Source organism: Felis catus, chromosome B3, assembly GCF_018350175.1.
Source record: "Felis catus isolate Fca126 chromosome B3, F.catus_Fca126_mat1.0, whole genome shotgun sequence".
NCBI classification, from domain to species: domain Eukaryota; kingdom Metazoa; phylum Chordata; class Mammalia; order Carnivora; family Felidae; genus Felis; species Felis catus.
Genome location: NC_058373.1, coordinates 126,604,277 through 126,618,124, shown reverse-complemented (window position 1 = coordinate 126,618,124; position 13,848 = coordinate 126,604,277). Strand labels below are relative to the sequence as shown.

The window sequence follows — 13,848 nt, the reverse complement described above, 5'->3', positions numbered from 1 at the left end:
TGTCTGCCATGCCCAGGATTTCCTCTAGAGAAAAGTGGAACTTGTTAATTAAGCCAAATTAAGTAAAGGTGTCATATGATAACTAACTTCTGTCTATACAATCTTCTGTACAAACCAAACCATGGACAATAGAAAACCTTAAATTATGCTCTCCTGTTTCATTCCTGTCCATGAAATCTCTACGCAGATCTAGGGAAAAGTATTTAAAAATCTCAAGCAGTGGTAGAGTCTTTTATTCAAAGGGATTTTTACATTAAATGGTTCCTAGGCTTTCACATTCTTGAGATGCCCATGGGCCTACGCTAGAAATTGTATTAATCTATAAAGTCAGGAAAGGTAGTTTCAGGGCACATTCCATCTTTCAGCACGTTGTACTCAAAACTTGCTGGGACTGATTTGATGAGGAAAGGGGTCAGGGCTGGGGAAATAGGTAAATAAGCAATTCTTAACATATGGAGGCAGCCAACCTACAAAGTGGCAGAGGATATGGATACTCATTTATATTGGAGAAATAAACAACATTATTTATGCAGGTTTACTATTGAATTGGAAAATAGAAAATTCCTTGGGTCATGTCCTACCCTGATGCCTATGAGAAAAGGGACAAAAAGAAAAAAAAGGCAACATCAGCAACCAACAGAGAACAGTTGCACAACCTCCTGTGATATACTTTAGAGATGATGACCAGAAGGATAACAATATGTTCAGCAAAGAGTAATGTCACAGAAGTTTTACTTAAGAGATGACAAAATTCTGACAATTCTTATAATGCCCCTTGCCAACAAGACCAAATGAAAGCCAAACAGTTAAATGCTGAATTGGAGAAATGATCTATACCAATCCTCCCAGAAAAGTAATATCACCTTTCAGGTAGACAGAAATTTCTAAAAAGTCTTTCAGAAGAGAGAGTATTGTTTCAACTGGGTTGTCTTGATGAACTCTCCGTTGCCCTGGACACACGAGAATAGCGATAACACAAAAAACAGACTCTCAGTCTGTAGCTTTTTGCCAACCTCCCTTTTCTGACATATCTTCATTGAATGACTAATCGTGACTCTATTTCCACTGGTCAGAGGCCAGTTCTCTCCATCTCTTTGAACTATACCATGAGATCCTGATATATTGGAAGGAATAAAAAACAAAGAATCATCCTAGAAAAAATATAACACAAAGAACAGAAGGTGAGCCCTCTTGATCATTTTGTGCTTTATAACTAGCTAATAAGAATCTAAATTCCATAAAACAAGAGCTCAAACTATAGTTAAGAAAGAAAATAGATGAAAAGGAAGATTTGAGAAAAAAGGACATGTTTTAAGCCAAATGGCATCATTATAATACCATTGTATGTTAAAATATTAAGAAACAGAATAAATGGGCCTAAAAATCAATTTATTTATTAACTCTTAAAAGTAGTGAAGGCAAATTAAAGTTACACGTGTATTCAAGTATGTGAATTCAGCCTATTAGAAATAGAAAATATCCAAAAGGATCCAATATAAGGACAATTGGTTCATGAAATAGAAAACCAAACAAAACTGGAATAGATTAGATACGGATTTTTTTTAATGGAGGAAGGCTTTAATCATATCATAGAGCATCTCATATGTTAGAAAAATCTGATGCAAAAGTCTTCAACACCAATACCAGTTTTATACGACTTAAGCTGCTGAGCCTCAACAACAAAGAAATTATGCATCCTACCAAAAAAAAAAATAGAAAAAGGAAAATGTGTTATGCTAAGAGAATTAAAAAAAAACAATAGGAAGTTATTGTCAATCATGAAAAAACCCTAGAGATATTTGAGGGAACCTCAAACGAAACCAGAGAGAAGTCATGACTCACAACACTAACACCATGCAGTACAGTCACAAAATAGGATTTCTAAGGGGCAGACAACAACTTTTAAGCAATGTTCTGATGCTTTATGTGGTTGCAACATAGGTTTGTCAAACACGAACTTCTTAAGGGAAAAGAGAGAGGGCTAAATAAACGTTCAATTTATTTATTCTTTTCAAACTAGGTACATTCAAGTTTATCTAATATTAAAATATGGAATCTGGCCTGAGTAAAGATATGGAGACCTGGGGAGAAAAGACATAAGTCTTAGAATTAATGGTTTGAAGTATTGATGAAATTAGCATCTAAGTGGGCAGTAAGTGAGTTGGAAGAGTAAGAAAAAATACCAGAAGACTGTTTGAAACAGAATTTTGTAGTTGTTGCAGATCTGGTGCAGCTTAGAATAGAATCCCTGTGAGTGGGTAATTGTGGTAGCGTGTAAAAAAAAATATCACTGATGCAAAATAAAAATCAAGGAATGGAGAAGCCATGCTATAGAAAACAACAGAATAAGTGATAAAGTTATTTTTTATGAAAAAAAATGATGCTTTTAAAATCAGTGATTGTTTAACTATTTTCAACCCCAACATAACTAAGGGGTGTAACATACTATCATCATTCACAGAGGGCGGATTCTTAGGGAAGGGATGCATTTGGGGCCATGACTTCTTGGAAAGTTATTTTTATAACATCATGAGACACATGCAAGGCATTTTGAATTTGAAACAGTGTTCTCCCCATCATTCCCTCCTCTGAATCACTCCCAGGTAAAACTTATTATCCCCTGCTTTTATGACACTAAATTCCTTTATGTCAATCTAAAATGCATGAAACAATTTCCTCTACTGTACAAATTCAAAATTATGAGACCTCTGCACAGTTTAGCACAATGCAAGTAGGCAGTCATCAAGGTGAACCTCACACCAAGTATGGGCAGTGACTTCGCTGATGTTCCAGTATGATGTATCGGGAGTATTTCCATGGTTGATGTCGCACTGAAGGTGCCATACAGACCATTTATGTAAGAATGGATCCTTACTATATATGTAAGTGTTTTAGCCTGAGCTCATTCTCGTGGAGGTTAGATTAGATACAGGGAGGAGAAAAGTTACTTGTTTTGAATAAACGAGTAACTAGGTTTAACGCCGAACTATGATACTATTCGATCCTCATGCTTTGAGATGCCATTTTGATACATTATCCTGATTTTAGAGCTTAAGACTATAAGGCTTAAAATGGATGAATGATTGCTTGAGGTGGCAGTAATTAAGTGACAGACAAGAAATTTGGATTCATGCTTTCTGACTCTCAAACTCACTGCGCTCGCGTTATATGGCAGATGCCATGCTGGTCACAAAGGCTATAGCTTCAGTCCTTCAGGATTTGGTTCCCAGACGTGTAACAATAACTGAGAATACTTTACAGATGATAGAGTAGGATTTCATTTTGGTTGGTAACAACAAAATTTTCTGACATTTCCATACAGGCTACTCACGGGTTGGCAAGCAGGAGAAATATTGTAGTATCATAGCTATGCCTTCACCTTAATCTAAATGCAATACAAATACATTTCTATTTCTTTTAGTTAGCTCATAAAAAAAATCTCCTATTGTTTTTGCCTTTACTCATATATTGCTCTTTTATACCTCTCATTCCCTCCACATGCTCTTGTATCCTTATTCTCCAGGATGTTGTATTCTTTAACTTAATATACAATACGCCCCAGGTATCATGAACTTATGATTTCAGTATTATGTGATCAGCAAGCTTAATTAATCTAAAATAAATGCATAAAAATCCTATTTTTGTATGATCATATATCCACAAAAGATACAAATTTAATCACAAAGTGTCTAGTCACCAGCATGCCATAAGTTTTCCTGATATCTGTGTTTAAGTTGATAAACATCATATGCAAAATTATCACTGGTTTAATTTTTTTAAAGAAACATTAACAAAAGAAAGAGCCACTTAGATGGCACCATCCCCTAAAAACAATAAAGACTGAAATATTACTAAAAAGTTTATTTTTGAAGACATCATAAAGTTAACTTTGAATATAATTACTTAGGTATATTGTTCTATGTATGTCGTAAATTTTTTTTATACCAGTAAAATTTCTAGACACATGGGTATCTCCCTAAATTGTTAGATATCTGTCATTCTTTTCACCACGGCTTGTATAGCCACCTTGATATAGTCATCTTCAAGACAGGTATGTTGTAATGCTGGATTTATAACATGGACTCCAAGTCTACTTTCTGAGGGAGGGCAGATGGCAGAGAATTAACACATAAGCAAACATATTCCATATACGTTGCATATACAAATTCATTTAATATTACTAACAGTCCTGGAAAGAGATGACATCAGCATCTCCATTTGACAGTTGAAAAATAGGAAACTTGGGGATATACAGTTATTAGAGTTGGAGCCAAGTTTCCGCCGCCCCTCCCCCCAACCATCATCACACACGTACCATGCCATCTCAAAACTCTTCAGATATCTCTTGCAGTGGATAATTTATGCATCCTGACCTCAACAGACACTCACATCTCTCCAATTTCTTCTGTATGGTTTCTTATTTCTGGTGATATGCATTTGTTTATTCTGTAAATTCCCAAATGTCAGAGGCTATATCTTCCACTTCCTGTAAAACTACTGACACCTTACAGTGGATTGATTGATAGAGGTTTCTAATAGTCAGATAATGAGCATTAACATAAATGTTCTTTCTCTTTGCACATATGGGTCAAACTTTCTGCAGTCTCATTTTCACATTCCATCTGAGTGCATATGTCATTAGAAACAACCCATTGACATAATGTGGAATGTCTGCTCCTTTGTGTGGACAGATGGAAGGCTCCATCCAGACAACTGTGCAAACATTTAACAGTAACATAAAATAAACTCTTAACATTATATATGAACACTGAAATCAGTATATTTTGTGAAGTGGTGAGTGAATGAGAAGTTCAAGAACATGAATATTTAGGTATTTAGGCAGAGAAATAAAGGGCTGGCAAGGATTTAGGACTGTTCTAATTTATCACTGACTAGTGGTGGGGGGATGCAATAGGATTTTAGAAGCTGCTTAAGTTAAGGAGATGGATTGTGTACTGGTAACAGTACGGTTTGGGAGAAAACTAACAAAGGAGGAACAGATGATGGTTTGACAAAAATGACAAAAAATTGTGTGTACGTGAGTAGGAGTTAGGTGGAGGAAGTGGAAAGGTGTTGTAGTACCTTCTGGGGTCAAAACAGAATGCAGAATATGTGAGGTTCAGAAGTCAAAAGAACAGTAGCAAAATTGGAAATCCTGACAAAGTTTCTGAGTCTTGTCCACACTGTCTTGCAAAACCAACCCTATATTGATCCTTTAACCAACATCAGTTAGCACCTTACAAGAGGAATGGAAAAACTGAATTCTAAGACATGGAAACAGCAATATAAACATATCTTCTTTTCATTTGCATTGGCCCCCATGGAAGTTATTCTCAACTTGTCTGTATTGAAAGTTCCAGTGTTGTATCTAGACAAGAAAGAGTGTTCTTGAGCCTAGACATTTACATATATGGAGATATGTATGAAGACACTCATAATTCAACATGGGTAAAAATATAGATAAATTTCACTAGTTATAAGTATTCCACTTTATTTTGAATAAACTTCACATTTTTCCTATTGCCTCAAGATGCTACATTATGTGGTCTCCATCTCTACAAAGTTATCTCATACCACTTACTTTCTTTTATGCTATGTCTCTGTCAGTTTCTAAAATATATGAAGTGAGTTAATGAAAGGGGGAGGTTCTACTTAAAAATCAAGAAAAGAAGAGGTCAAAGAAAAATAAGGGGCCCAGGATCTATGTACTCTTCACACTATCTACTGCAGAGGGAGACAGCACCTGGACAAATGGACATTTGATACTCTAGTTCTCAACTATATGATGCCTGTAGTGGACTGACCGATGATCTCAAAAAATGGCAGTGGTGCTCACTTTGTCAGCACATGCATTAAAATTGGAACACTACAGAGAAGACTGGCATGGCAGGGATGACACACAAACTGGTGAAGTATTCTGTTGTTGTTGTTGAAGTTTTTAATGTTTATGCCCCTGGAAACTGTGGGTGTGACTTTGTTTGGAATAAAAAGATCTTTGTGGGGGCGCCTGGGTGGCTTGGTCGGTTGAGCGTCCGACTTCGGCTCAGGTCATGATCTCACAGTCCGTGGGTTCGAGCCCCGCGTCGGCTCTGTGCTGACAGCTCAGAGCCTAGAGCCTGTTTCGGATTCTGTGTCTCCCTCTCTCTGTGACCCTCCCCCGTTCATGCTCTGTCTCTCTCTGTCTCAAAAATAAATAAACGTTAAAAAAAAAAAAAGATCTTTGTAGATGTAATTAAGGATCTTGAAATGAGAGGCATCTGGGTGGCTCACTCAGTTAAGCATCTGACTTTGGCTCAGGTCATGATATCACAGTTTGTGAGTCCAAGCCCCACACTGAGCTCTGTGCTGACAGCTCAGAGCCTGAAGCCTGCTTCAGATTCTCTCTCCGTCTCTTTCTGCCCACTCCCCCAGCCGCCCCCGCTTGTGCCCTCTGTCTCTCTCTCTCAAGAATAAACATTCAAAAACAATTTAAAACAAAAAGAATCTTGAAAAGAGATGATCCTGAATTATTCAGATAGGACCTAAATCCAGTAACAAGTGTCCTTGTAAGACAAAGAGAAGACAAACATGGGAGAAGGTGATGTGACTATAGAAGCAGAGATGGGAGTGATGTTGCCTCAAGCCAAGGAAGGCACTTGATACCTCTGGCTTTCAGAAGTTGGAAGAGACAAAGAAGGGAGCCTCCAGATAGAGTGTGGCCCTCTAACATCTTGATTTCAGACTTCTGTCCTTCAGAGCTGTTAGAGAATGCATTCCTATTATTTTAAGCCACCCAATTTTGGTAACATTTTCATAACAGTCCCAGGAAAAGAATCAAGTACACCTAACAGTAGAGATAGATGTATCAGGCTTTTAGGATTTTGCTCATCAAGGTTACTGAACGAACTCTCTCTTAGCTAAAATGATGCTTAACAAACATTTTATTATGTACCAGTTAATTAAGTAGTTTTCTCAGAGGAAAGAATTGTATTGGTCATCCAGTAAAATATTACAGTGCTTTTGACATATCTATTAATATAATGGAATTCTAGTTTACTTTGTAATCTCCTAAGATTTTGGTTAGCTTGCCTCAATGCAAAGATACTAATCAATTTAAGATACCACAACACAATTAAAGCCCTGGACCTTAGTATGATTACAGTAAAAGATGCAATATCCTGCAAGTCTTTGCCAGAGGTGTTTCCAGAAAGACCAGAAGGGATCATGAAATTGTTTATAATGGCCAAATTTGGTACAAAAAAGTTTGTACCTATATTTATTCTTGCCTTTTCCCTACTAATCTTTAAATAGGTAGAAAGCATATGGAGTTAAAATCTTAGAAGGAGGTAGAATTTAAAGCAAATATATAAATAGGGATTATTCTTTTCTTTCAAATTACCCCTTTTGTCATCCCTCTTTGGGGTCCCACCTACTCACTTGTGGGTATATTCTCTTGAATTACAGAACAATTTTTCCGACTTTCCTACCAAAATACAAATAATTCACTATAAATAGTTTTATTCTCAACTCATGTGTTCCAATCATCATGTCTCATTAAAAAGAAAAATAAATATACAGGGCAGTTTCATTGATACTAGTGGGAAGACCAGAAAGAAGATGGGGAAAAAAATGGCATATCAGGTTCACACTCTAGTGAATGAGCTGATTCCTAGCATTTAAATACAAATAATATCTCATTGATGGAAAACTAATTTTTCCTAACAGCTTATCATTATTAACATTCCAGTCTTCCTTAAAGGATTTAAAAAAAGGCTATGATTCAATGCAACAGAAACAAAATACAATTATACTTTGTATAGGAAAACACAATGGAAGGAACTCTGAATTTTTGTGAAAGACCTACCTCATTATATCAATAGACGAGATGTAATTTAGTTAAAATGTCTTCCTGGAGACTTGGAGGGGACACATTTTTGTCAACAAGCCCTGTTCTCTCTGGGAATATAACCTTATAGAGAGCAAACAGCATCAACTGACTACATGATATGTGCAGCACCATTAAGAGATAGAGATCTCAGTGTTTGGAGTCAAGTAGCTGTGTTAAGTCCCAATGATATTTCTTTATAACTATGTCACTGTGAATTATATTCTTTCTCATGAGCATTTTCTTTACCTATGAAATGGAGATAATAGCATTGTTGGAAGGTTTAATTGCAGTAAATATAAATAACATCACAAAACTAGGTAAACATATGTCTCATTAAATGGTGGGCTTTATTACTGTCTTCATCATAATCACCATCGTCCACTTTATAAGATTCATATTTAGGAAACCAATATGAGAAGATTTGAAGTTGACTTTCATTAATGAAAAACCATAGGGATTAACTGCATGAGATATATACTTGCTGAATGCAGTCAGAGATACTGGCAGGTTTCAGAAGAGGTGGTTCCCTCTTCCAGTTTTCCCAAAGATCAATTGCACAATGTCTGATGATCTTACACAACTCTGATTGGTCTTAGTGGCACACACTGATGTATATGTCAATTGCAAATGTCAGGTTAATAAAGCATTCCAAATAGAATTTTTGCACTATGTAAATTTATATGCAGCCTCAAATTCAGAGCTCTAGTCCTTGATAACTTACTTTTTCTTAATGTTTGTTTATTTATTTATTTAGAGAGAAAGAGAACAGTTAAAGGAGAGGCAGAGAGAGAAGGAGAGAGAAAATCCCAAGCTGACAGCACAAAGCCTGACAGAGGGCTCAATCTCACGAACTGTAAGATCATGACCTGAGCTGAAATCAAGAGTAGGACACTTAACTGACTGAGCCATCCAGACAATCCTAACTTATTCACTTTTAATCTGTTCTATGATTCCATCTCTTTGAAGCTAGCATACATATTTTTTTTCAAGTGAACATATTTCTACCTAAGAGGCTGATTTGCTTAAAATGTATTATAATCAAAACATCTGCTGTTTCCTTCTTGATAAATTGGGAATGTGTTATGGGGTTTTATTTGTTTGTTTTCCAGGGCATTTTTGTACTTGAGAGTAGTTTGAGGTCCAGTAACTGTCAGTATTGACTACTATTGTACTCCCACAGTAAAAAATTTGTCAAGAACAATGTAAAATTACACATACCTATGATCTCTCCAACATTTTCTCCTTCAATTACTGGGAATCAAACTCTTTGGGCCTGGAAGAGTGACAGGCTTACTTCTGCTGGTCTGAGCCCCTGCAGTATCTCTGTCCTGTTGGCTAGGTTGCTTTTTTATTGTATTTGCTAATTTCTTTTTCATATGCTCTTTCTCTTCTAAAGGAGCAACATACTCTGCTTGTGTGTATCATGTTTTCCTCCATTTTCTATGAAGAGCTATATCTAATATTCCCAGTGGCTCAGGATCTGAGCTTTTGTATTAGTCAGACATGGAGGGAGGTACATAACTGTCCAGCTACCTTTTGCTCTATCAATCTGGTTCCTGAGTTACATCTATAGCAGGAAGATCATACTTACAGGTAGTGGACATTTCTCAAATAGTCTACAATCCCTTTTTCTGGCAAGGATTGTTTTAGTTTTTATACATATTTTAGCTTGAAACTAAAGAGATTCTGGTAAAGGCTTTAGTCAAAAATTATTTTGAACCAGAAGACCTTATAGGGTTTAAGAACTTTGAAATTAGATAAAAACAGATGTAACTAATAATAACCATTATACTAATGGATGTGATTTCCCACAGAGAAAAGAAAGGGGGAAAGGAAGGCATTAGTTATATTTAGCAAAATTAAAAGGAAAAGAATAAACAGTAAACACCTAACATCAAGACAAGAAAGATGACAGATTCAAGAACAAGTATTTTAATTAAAGCAATAAATGCAAATGAGTTAAATTTCAGTATTAGAAGACAGATCAAACATGAAAAAAAGTCCAAATGTCTGGTAGTTTCAAGACATGGTCTAACACAGAAGACACAATGAAACTAAAATAAGATGATAAGCTAATAATCACAAATATGCCAGGAAAACATGTAAGTCAGAAAAACAATATTAAAAAGTCTGCACAAGCTAAAATCATAAATGAGGCAGATAATTTCCACTCAAGACATTCAAATATAAACAAAAAAAAACACCCCCAAAATGAATTAAATATCATCTATAGAATACTAAAACTATTAAAACTATGTCTCAAAGAAGAAATCAAAAAGGAAAGATAAAACAAGGAAATTTTAAAAATGAAAAATTATAGATTATAAAGAAAATATTTAATTTTTCTGCCAATAAAATGTATTCTACTTAATTATGAGGCATGTTAATGCTTATCAAGCAGTCTCTCCCAACCTGACAGATAATAGTGTAAATTTTGTACCTATTCTGGAAGGTGATTTTGCAGTATATGTCAAATTACAAATCATTTGGCTGTAATATTCTTTGAGAGGTTTATACTCAAATTTGTTAAGCATATTGTTATTCATACGTCTATAAAGTTGGAAACAATCCAAATGGCTATCAATATGGAATCTAAAAAATGATATCTATTATTTATATTGTATGTATCATATCTATGCGTTGCTGGATACATAAATTGCTCTACATATATAAAACCATCTAATTAGAAGAACAACTATATTGAGTAGGTATTCCTTTTAGTTTTCATATTTGGAAACAGAGAGTAAGAGGTTAAAGAATTTATTCAAGTTCACATGTCAGTCATGGTGAAGTGGTAATTAAAGCTCAGGTATTGGAACACTTGAGTGGTTTAGTCAGTTGAGTGACCAGCTAGATTTCTGCTCAGGTCATGATCCCAGGGCTGTAGGATCAATCCCTACGTTGGGCTTCATGATAAGTGTGGAATCTGCTTAAGATTCCCCCCACCTCTTTGCTCCTTTCTCCAGCTTGTGCTCACTCTCTAAAATCAATTTTTTTTTAAAAAAGCATGTCTGGCTCTGGAGCTCAGGTTCATAATCTCTATGCTATAAAGTTTTTCAAATTAGAGCATCCATTATTATAGAATAATCTGTATCCATAACACTATGCTTTTAAGAATTTTCTTTTTTATAATATGAAAAAATTACCATGATATTGATAAGTGAAATAAAATTCTACTTTGCGAGATACATGAATACATAAAGGCAAGGCACGCATGGTTTATACACAAGGTGTTGCCAAAAAGGAAGGAACAGATTCATAAGGTTTTTACATTATGAATTTCCCAACATTTCTAAAATAAATTTACCTGAATTAAAAAAACCATAATGTGGCAGTAAATAATTAGCATTTTGTAACATAACCTATTATATTGTCTCATTATCATCTAATAACACTGATGTGCAAAACAGCCAAATAAACAGTAGCAGGGGTTCTTGGAACAGGGCCTATAAAGTATATATTTGTTTTTTCTTATTGATGACATTGTTTCTCATCCAAAACTATTCCTATAAAAAATTTTGTGCCAGACTAGTGGCAGCAAATCAAGGTCTACATCTAAATAATAAGATAGCTATATGTGGGTAAGTTTGTGGACACACACACACAAAATACTACACATTATATAAAAAAAACAACAACTAAAGTCTTGTTGAACTTCTATATAACAGAGAAACGTTTTCCAGAACTTTTACGCATACCACAATATTAACCTGCATAGCAAACAGCATACCTCTATATTTCTATTTCAATACACTTTGTCAGATTTCACAGATCCAAGATGAGCCACATTCTCTTTCAGGTCCCCCTCCTTTCTCAGTCTCCCTCTGTTTATTTTATTTTTTATGCAAAAGTGAGAAAATTAGAGAAAGGAGAATAAAACTATTTGCCAGAGAGACACAGGTCTCTTTTTCCTTGCCATACTCCAGGTAAAATTGTTTTTTGTATGACAAACATAGGAACCTAATTATTATTTTCAAAACCAATACAAAAATATCAAATAAAAGAGCAGGAGCAAGAACAATCCCTAGGTAACAGATGAGCACAGAAAAAACCTCCTGTGGAGCTAGAATAGTTTGATAAATATTTCGGATTTGAGATAGGTCCATGAGATAGGAGTTGACTTCAAAGTACACATTTTTGAAGGAATGTGTTAATGAGTACTTGGGGTGAATGGGAGAATAATAGGAGCATATTCTCTTGAGATGAAATGCACTTATTATTCAGCCCTCCGCCCACATTTACACTAGAACCTAAATCTCAGCCTAGAAAGAATGCATTGCCAAAATTACTGCTCAAACTGTCAAGTGGATCATGTCACCCTCTACTTAAAACCCAAGATACTTCTTCCATTTTCTTCTAGTGAGGTGTAGATCCATGATGATGTCACTGAAAAACATTTATAAGCCAGTCTCAACTGCACTAACTATATTCCTTTTCAGACTCCCTCCTAAGTACCAATCCCTCTTGCTGGAAAATATTCTCAACATTCCATAAAGAAGCCAAACTCTCAAACTTCTGTTTTTGCACATGCTTTTCTATCTGCCTTGTCCCTTCATCTCACCTGCTACTGAGATGTGTTTTTTTCTATTTATACTTCTGGCTCTGATTTTTGTGCATAAAAAAATATTTATATCTGAGTTCCTCAAGGAAAGCGACTACACATTTTTCAAAGTCACATATTCTTAGCACCCAACAGAGTGTCAGGCCCAAATAATTAATAGATGTTGATGGAATTAAAGACTAAATGATGCATGCATTTGTTGACAGACACTACTAAAATGAAGCAGGTGCAGTTGTGCAAAATCTACGTTTCTAAAATGCTTAGATGTGAATGTTATTTTTTCTAAATTTCTAGAAAAGTTAAAAAATATATAAAATCTGTCTCTTTCTGCAAAGATCTAAATCTAAGAGCTACTATTGATACTATTGCTGTGCCACCAGATTAACCAAGATGATTCACAACATGGAAGGATATCAGAGGGGATATTTGAATAGTTCAGAACCCCCTTGCTCATCCATCCATAGGCTATCAGTTTGGATGATGGCTGATGTTGATCAGGTAAGATGATCTGTAGCTCTTTTTTAGTGGTTTGTCTTTGCTTCTGGGGTGGGGGTAGGGGGGATGTCTTCCCATCACATTCCTACAGCATTATGCTAATAATTAGAGCATTATGTTAATAATACAGCATATGTTAATAAGTCCCTATCTTTCTCTTGTATAAGCTCTGGTATTGTGCCTGTGTAATCTTCCGGGCTCCTGATGATGACAATGCTAGTACCCATACTCTGACCACACCCCTCTCTGCTTAGAGCCTAAAAGCAATTTGCTATTTGCTAGGACAAGGCAGAATAAATGCTTTTAGTTTATATGCACTTACTTATGTCCTTAAGTATATAAATCTGAGTTACAACAGATCCTTAGTTAATAAAACATTCTCATCATTGGCTTGCATTGGGTCTCTCTTGTTCCATTTATTAATTTGTTCATTTCTTTTTAACTCATCCCTACTCTTACTTTCTCCCATAGGCAACTGTTCTTATGTGGTTAGGGCACTTGATTTATATACACTCTTACAAATGCATTTTGTAGTTTTTTTTTTCCCCCGTAAATTCCTTCTATTTTTATTTAACTTGGCAATATGCTTTTTTCACATTGCTGTGTACATGTTTTTTATGTCCCCTCTACTGCTATGCAGTATTCCAGAATGAAGATCTACTATGTTTTGTCATTCCCTGAAAGATGGCTATCTAAATTGCCTCCAGCTCCTGGCTATGTAAACAACACCTCCAGCAACATCCTCAGATGACTATGTTGCTATGCAAATATTTCCTTGGGGCATATTCCCAGATAGGTGACTGGTGCATCAGAAGGTATCTATAAATATACTGATTTTGACCAAGCACTGCCAGATTGCTCTTCAGAATGGTTGCACCAGTCTACACTCACATTAACAGTACCTAAGGGGGCCTACGTGTCCACC

General features: G+C 35.6%; 1 long non-coding RNA gene and 1 pseudogene across 5 annotated transcripts in view; one reads left to right on the top strand and one right to left on the bottom strand.

The window, feature by feature from the left end:
- The window catches only part of LOC123386161, a 1,074,166-nt gene that overhangs the window by 735,415 nt on the left and 324,903 nt on the right, over positions 1-13,848 (bottom strand). The gene's annotated exons all lie outside the window — the stretch shown is intronic.
- LOC111561078 lies at positions 5,829-5,927 on the top strand (annotated as a pseudogene).